The 8,038-nt window shown below is 37.8% G+C and overlaps 1 protein-coding gene across 1 annotated transcript in view; it reads left to right on the forward strand.

Annotated features, from left to right (window-relative positions):
- Positions 1-3,180: 3,180 nt before the first annotated feature.
- pdlim5a (PDZ and LIM domain 5a) overlaps positions 3,181-8,038 on the forward strand; it is a 128,881-nt gene continuing 124,023 nt past the window's right edge. Inside the window, exon 1 of the mRNA XM_055918699.1 lies at positions 3,181-3,319. The gene's annotated coding sequence lies outside the window, so the exon portion shown is untranslated. The remainder of the gene's footprint in view (positions 3,320-8,038) is intronic.

Below are 8,038 nucleotides of genomic sequence, written 5' to 3' on the forward strand. Positions count from 1 at the left end.
ATTAGTAATAACTCTAACCCAAGTGATATCTGAAAAGATATAAAGAGGAAAATGACAAGCATTGGGAACAGCACTGAATTTAGAAATACAGAAAATGTTATGGTTCTGTGCAGTACTGGAAATCTGCCAAATTTGACTAAATGTGCTGTTATCCCTGATTAATTGACTTGACTAGATTCTGGACACCTAACCCTAAACGAAGCATCACCTTTTGATGGCTCCAAGGCATCAATGCTTTGGTTATGTTTATGAGTGTTGATGGTGATTGTGTTGGTTAAGCCGATCCTCATTGGCCAATGACCTGAATCTCAACCTATTTAATCCTTCCAGATAACAGGCTTCAGACAGCTTGCTGTTCCCCACGCTTCAATGGACCATATTGTCCTCCTCTCTAAACACACGCACGCACGCACACACACACACACACACACACACACACACACACACACACACACACACACACACACACACACACACACACACACACACACACACACACACACACACACACACACACACACACACACACACACACACACACACACACACACACACCTTCAAGTGAATATCTTTCTTACCTAAATTGGAGAGAAACTCAATCACCAGGACCAGGGTTTTACAGGTCCAGTGCAGTCAAAATTCAGTTTATCCTGTTTTTTCTATCATAATGTACAACAGCTGATGAAATGAACACTGTAAAAAACATTGTGTGAAAAACACTGTAAAAATCAAACACGGTAAAAAAATGAGTGTGATTTAAAAAAAAATCGGTATTATTTCCTGATAGTTGCTGGTTGAAAATAGAATCTACACTGGACCTTTTAATCAGCACGTTAGCATGGGCAGGAGTTTCGTCTTTCCATGGTGACATCAGCAATGCGGTAAATTGGTTAATAGACCAATAACAAAGAGAGTTCCAAACCTCTCTGCCAATAACAGCTAGTTGTCCGTTTTCCCATCCCCACTCAGACCACACCCAGACAGTCCTAGATAAAATGATTGCTTGAGAAATATGTTTTTGCCCATTTTAATGGAAATCAATTACAATAAAGTATTTAATTGTTACCCAGAAATGATTTAATATTGATATAAAAACGTCACCGTTGGACCTTTAAGTGATGCCATAAAAGCACAATGTAAAAATATATATATATATATATATTTCCCCTTGTTTTGTATGGGTTTGATCATGTTTTACCTGTCTTAAATCAATGGTTCTGTCTTGTATCACTCAAGGGACAGTGTTTGAATGTATGACGTACAGTGTCTAAAATGTGCTATTAATGTCACACCATCAGTTGCTTGTTGATGAGAGTGTTGATTACATGGGTTGCGACAAGGACATAATGGCCCGTATTCACAAAGTGTCTCAGATCTACAGTAGGATCAGGTCCCCCCCTCTTGTCCATTTAATGTTATTTTATTCGGATCTAAAAGGCAAAACTGAACCTATTGTAGATCAGCACGTATACCCATGAGATGCTTAATGAATACGGGCCATTGAGACGAGATGGGAGAGAAGCAGAAATGGACATTCTTGCCACTAGAGGGTTGTAGATACCCATACACATTATAGTCATCCTTTTATCTGACGGTGGTGTAGAAGAGCTCAACAAAATGTACTTGGAAGACTGTTAACACACCTATACCAAATTAAAACATACTGTGTGAATCTGTGTCTGTCTTTCAAACAACCAATGAGTGAATGAAAGAATCAGATCAAATCTCCTTCTTTGTATCATGTACGGATTTTAACATTAAGATCTGAAGAACAATCAGAACTACTGGATTTCCCCCTCTGCTGTTTCCCCTAGTCCCCAAATGGCACTCATTCTTAGCAGCTGATTGAGGGAAAAGATGACATCACTTTCCATGGTGCTTGCTGAAACTGGATATGTAATCAGGAAACCAGAATACCTGGTATCTGAAGTCAGCGATACCAAGGGAGCGTTCCAAATGGTACCCTAGTCCGTATTCAGTGCACTACTTTTGACCAGGCCCCATAAGACTCTGGTCAAAAGTAGTGCACTATATAGGGATTAGGGTGCCATTTGGAACGTAAACACTCGTCTCTGTGTTTTATTGCTGTGAGGTGCAATCAACTGGATGCTCTACTCCCTTCTACTGTGATACACACATCTGCAGGGACTTAATAATATATTAAATTAGAATAGGATATATTTTTCTCAAGTCAAGGGAATTCAGAGCAATCAAATGAGTCCCAATATGTTTATTTAACTAGGCAAGTCAGTTAAGAACAAATACTTACTTACAATGACGGCCTCGGAAGAGTGGGTTAAACTGCCTTGTTCAGGGGCAGAAGACTTTTACCTGTCCTTCTGGGCCAGCAACCTTTCAGTTACTGGCCCACTGCTCTAACCGTTAGGCCCGTGAACGTCATCCACACATTTATCACACAATGCATTGAATATAGTGGCCTAGGCCTAGTCAATATTCAGTATCCATTACCTGAACAGTGAAGGTATCTATTTATTTTAAATTTGTTTCCCTCATTTACTGTAGCTATCGTGAAAGACTTCTCAACTCTGGAACAGGGGCAAACTGGATGATAGCTCTGGTCCAGGGCGTTAGTACGCGTTTCTCCACCAGTAGGCCTAGACCTAGACGAACGCGCACTAACACCATGGACCAGAGCTAACTGAAAGCTATTACTGGGATAAGAATGAAGTCAAGGTGTGGCATCCATCGCACTCTGATTTAAATTAAACTTACCGTAACTTGTTCTTAGAATTGCTATCATACACACACTCAGCATCAGTCACATTAAATTGAACAAACACTTCGTTTTGCAGATTTTCTACGATCATTCACAATTATAAGCTATTCAATAGTTTATTAGAAAATCTGCTCAAGGAAGTGTTTGTAACAATACACATAATTACATAATTTAAGTAGGACACTGCATATATAATTGAATTTACATTTTAGTGGGTTAATGTTCACAGAACATTAACATTAACTGGCTATTATTCTCTGAATGTCCACTCTTATTTTCTTTATTGTTTTATATTTTTGTTTTCATTGTTTTCTTTCGTCAACACTATGAAAATCTCGTGCGTTCAAACAGCACGCCTTATGAATGGAAACAAATGAACGTACTGATACGGCCCCTGCTTTCATGACGTAATATGAAGAGGGCAATTCGCCTCCCTCGCGGTTGAACTGATTGAAAAGAGCGGAGTTCGTGGCAGAAGTCAAACTGGTCTGGGACGCTGAGGAAAGCCACAGGACCACATTCCCATTGAACTGGAGCAGACAGTAGTCGTGAACGACGGAGCCTGGACCGCGCGGTGAAGAGGTGGGTGAACCAATCAGCGAAACATCTATTAGCATGCATGACAAAGGAGATGGTAACTGCGCTGAAACAAGTGCATGGGGGAAAATGTTCTACAATAGATGGTGGTTTAGTTAGTTAATACGGTCTGTGTTCAATGCCCCGTGCCGTGTGGAGGCAGGGTCAAGTGCAGGGTTGGGTAGGTTACTTTCTAAATGTAATCTGTTAGTTACTAGTTGCATGTCCAACATTTTCATCAGTAAAATAATTTTTGGATTACCCCAAACTCAGTAACATAATCTGATTACGTTAATTTGGAGGAAATCCAGGATCCATCAAATGCATTTGGTGTGTCATCATAGTGGACTCGCTCAGATGGAACAAACTTAAACTTGCAAAAGAAATTCGATGCTGATTTGAATGTCATTCAGAACACAGAAAGCTGTTATAATCTTTTTTTTTACAGAAACATCCTATATGAATTTAAAAAAAATCCAAGAAGTAATCATCTAGTTTTTCAAAAGTATCTGTAATCTGATTACAATATTTTTACTGGTAAAGTAACTGTGTGTAATCAGTTACACCCAACCCTGGCCACGTGAAGGGTGATGGCCATTGTATCTCACCATAGATGGAATTATGGTCACAAAGGACACCATCATTTGCATAGGCTACATTATTTATACTGGGCTGCTGCTATAGTTTATTTACATCGCTTGTCATGAACCTGTTATAATGTCCTCTCATAATGTAGGCTGTCATAAAGTCATGTCATAATGTAGTCTGTCATAAAGTCATGTCATAAAGTCATGTCAAAATATAGGGTGTCATAAAGTCATGTCATAATGTAGTCTGTCGTAAAGTCATGTCATAAAGTCATGTCAAAATATAGGATGTCATAAAGTCATGTCATAATGTAGGCTGTCATAAAGTCAGGTCATAATGTAGGCTGTCATAAAGTCATGTCATAATGTAGGCTGTAATAAAGTCATGTCATAATGTAGGCTGTCATAAAGTCATGTCAAAATATAGGATGTCATAAAGTCATGTCATAATGTAGGCTGTCATAAAGTCATGTCATAATGTAGACTGTCATAATGTAGGCTGTCATAATGTAGGCTGTCATAAAGTCATGTCATAATGTAGGCTGTCAGAATGTAGGCTGTCATAAAGTCATGTCATAATGTAGAGTGTCATAATGTAGGCTGTCATAAAGTAATGTCATAATGTAGGCTGTCATGAAGTCCTGTCATAATTAATGTAGGCTGTCGTAAAGTCATGTCATAATGTAGGCTGTCATAAAGTCATGTCATAATGTAGAGTGTCATAAAGTAATGTCATAATGTAGGCTGTCATGAAGTTCTGTCATAATTAATGTAGGCTGTCGTAAAAGTCATGTAATAATTTAGGCCGTTTTAAGTCATGTCATAATGTAGGCTGTCATAAAGTCATGTCATAAAGTTATGTCATAATGTAGGCTGTCATAAAGTTATGTCATAAAGTCATGTCATAATGTAGGCTGTCATAAAGTGATGTCATAATGTAGGCTGTCATAAAGTCATGTCATAAAGTCATGTCATAATGTAGGCTGTCATAAAGTGATGTCATAATGTAGGCTGTCATAAAGTTATGTCATAATGTAGGCTGTCATAAAGTCATGTCATAATGTAGGCTGTCATAAAGTCATGTCATAATGTAGGCTGTCATAAAGTCATGTCATAATGTAGACTGTCATAAAGTCATGTCATAATGTAGACTGTCATAAAGTCCTGTCATAATGTAGGCTGTCATAAAGTCATGTCATAATGTAGGCTGTCATAAAGTCATTTTATAATGTAGGCTGTAATAAAGTCATGTCATAATGTAGGCTGTCATAAAGTCATGTCATAATGTAGGCTGTCATAAAGTCATGTCATAAAGTTATGTCATAATGTAGGCTGTCATAAAGTTATGTCATAAAGTCATGTCATAATGTAGGCTGTCATAAAGTGATGTCATAATGTAGGCTGTCATAAAGTCATGTCATAAAGTCATGTCATAATGTAGGCTGTCATAAAGTGATGTCATAATGTAGGCTGTCATAAAGTTATGTCATAATGTAGGCTGTCATAAAGTCATGTCATAATGTAGGCTGTCATAAAGTCATGTCATAATGTAGGCTGTCATAAAGTCATGTCATAATGTAGACTGTCATAAAGTCATGTCATAATGTAGGCTGTCATAAAGTCCTGTCATAATGTAGGCTGTCATAAAGTCATGTCATAATGTAGGCTGTCATAAAGTCATTTTATAATGTAGGCTGTCATAAAGTCATGTCATAATGTAGGCTGTCATAAAGTCATGTCATAATGTAGGCTGTCATAAAGTCATGTCATAATGTAGGCTGTCATAAAGTCATGTCATAATGTAGGCTGTCATAAAGTCATGTCATAATGTAGGCTGTCATAAAGTCATGTCATAATGTAGGCTGTCATAAAGTAATTTTATAATGTAGGCTGTCATAATATCATGTCATAATGTAGGCTGTCATAAAGTCATGTTATAATGTAGGCTGTCATAAAGTCATTTTATAATGTAGGCTGTCATAAAGTCATGTCATCATGTAGGCTGTCATAAAGTCATGTCATAATGTAGGCTGTCATAAAGTCATGTCATAATGTAGGCTGTCATAATGTAGGCTGTCATAAAGTCATGTCATAATGTAGGCTGTAATAAAGTCATGTCATAATGTAGGCTGTCATAAAGTCATGTCATAATGTAGGCTGTAATAAAGTCATGTCATAATGTAGGCTGTCATAAAGTCATGTCATAATGTAGGCTGTCATAAAGTCATGTCATAAAGTCATTTTATAATGTAGGCTGTAATAAAGTCATGTCATAATGTAGGCTGTAATAAAGTCATGTCATAATGTAGGCTGTCATAAAGTCATGTCATAATGTAGGCTGTCATAAAGTAATTTTATAATGTAGGCTGTCATAAAGTCATGTTATAATGTAGGCTGTCATAAAGCCATTTTATAATGTAGACTGTCATAATGTCATAATGTAGGCTGTCATAAAGTCATGTCATAATGTAGGCTGTTGTCACGCCCTGGCCTTATTATTCTTTGTTTTCTTTATTATTTTAGTTAGGTCAGGGTGTGACATGGGGAATGTTTATGTTTTTGTTGGTTTTGGGTGTTTATTTGGTAAAGGGGTTATGGGGTGGAGTATATGGTTTTGTGTTGAGTGTATATGTCTAGCGTTGTCTATGTTGGTTAGTTATCTAGGAGAGTCTATGGTTACCTGAATGAGTTCCCAATTAGAGACAGCTGATTTCGGTTGTCTCTGATTGGGAGCCTTATTTAGGGTAGCCATAGGCTCTCATTGGTTGTGGGTAATTGTCTATGTCAGAACGTTTGTAGCCTGTGTGTGTAAGTGCACAACGTTATTTAGCTTCACGGTCGTTTGTTGTTTTGTTCGTTTTGTTAAAGTGTTTCGTGTCGTGTTTAGTTTTCGTCATCTTTAAAAATAAAAGAAGATGGCTTACTTTCCAAAAGCTGCGTTTTGGTCCATCAATCCGCCACACGATCGTGACAGCTGTCATAATGTCATTTTATAATGTAGGCTGTCATAAAGTCATGTCCTAATGTAGGCTGTCATAAAGTCATTTTATAATGTAGGCTGTCATAAAGTCATGTCATAATGTAGGCTGTCATAAAGTCATGTCATAATGTAGGCTGTCATAAAGTCATTTTATAATGTAGGCTGTCATAAAGTCATGTCATAATGTAGGCTGTCATAATGTCATTTTATAATGTAGGCTGTCATAAAGTCATGTCATAATGTAGGCTGTCATAAAGTCATTTTATAATGTTGGCTGTCATAAAGTCATGTTATAATGTAGGCTGTCATAATGTCATGTCATAATGTAGGCTGTCATAATGTCATTTTATAATGTTGGCTGTCATAAAGTCATGTTATAATGTAGGCTGTCATAATGTCATGTTATAATGTAGGCTGTCATAAAGTCATGTCATAATGTAGGCTGTCATAAAGTCATTTTATAATGTTGGCTGTCATAAAGTCATGTTATAATGTAGGCTGTCATAATGTCATGTCATAATGTAGGCTGTCACAATGTCAGAAGCTAAATTGGGGAAAAAGGAATACGTTTGGTTTTGCTTGTAATGTGTGTGCCGTCACGTCATTTCATTTCAACACAACTGTAGGCTACCTTCCTATTTGCAGAATTTGGCATTTTCTGTCAGAAATACAAACTTGATTAGATATAATTACTGTGTGTGTATGTGTGTGTGTATGTGTGTGTGCATGTGCATGTGTAGGGAGACGTGTGTGTGCATGTTAAAATAGTTAGTCTTTGACTGAGAAAGAGAGAGAGAGAGAGAGAGAGAGGGAGAGAGAGAGACAACTGATTGTGTTGCAGGTGGAATAGAGAGATCCTGTTAACCTCAGCTACTTACCAGCAGTGACCGTCAATCACCAGACATCAGTGGACTGTTTTCATTCGTTGTTGTTGAAGAGAGACAGAGAGGAGAGCGAGGCAGGGAGCTTTACATTACTAGGGCTGGGTGCATTGATGTTTGGGGGTTGGGTGCATTTATGTTTGGGGGTTGGGTGTATTGATGTTAGCTCAGGGATTGGAGCAGAAGCTTTGATATGCCTCGGAGACCTAGCTTGCTTCTCATGCAGAGCCTTAAGCCATGGCCATATGGCCTCAAATGATATAGTAAGATGAAGACA

This window comes from Salvelinus fontinalis, chromosome 4, assembly GCF_029448725.1.
Source record: "Salvelinus fontinalis isolate EN_2023a chromosome 4, ASM2944872v1, whole genome shotgun sequence".
In the NCBI taxonomy this organism is placed as follows: Eukaryota; Metazoa; Chordata; class Actinopteri; order Salmoniformes; family Salmonidae; genus Salvelinus; species Salvelinus fontinalis.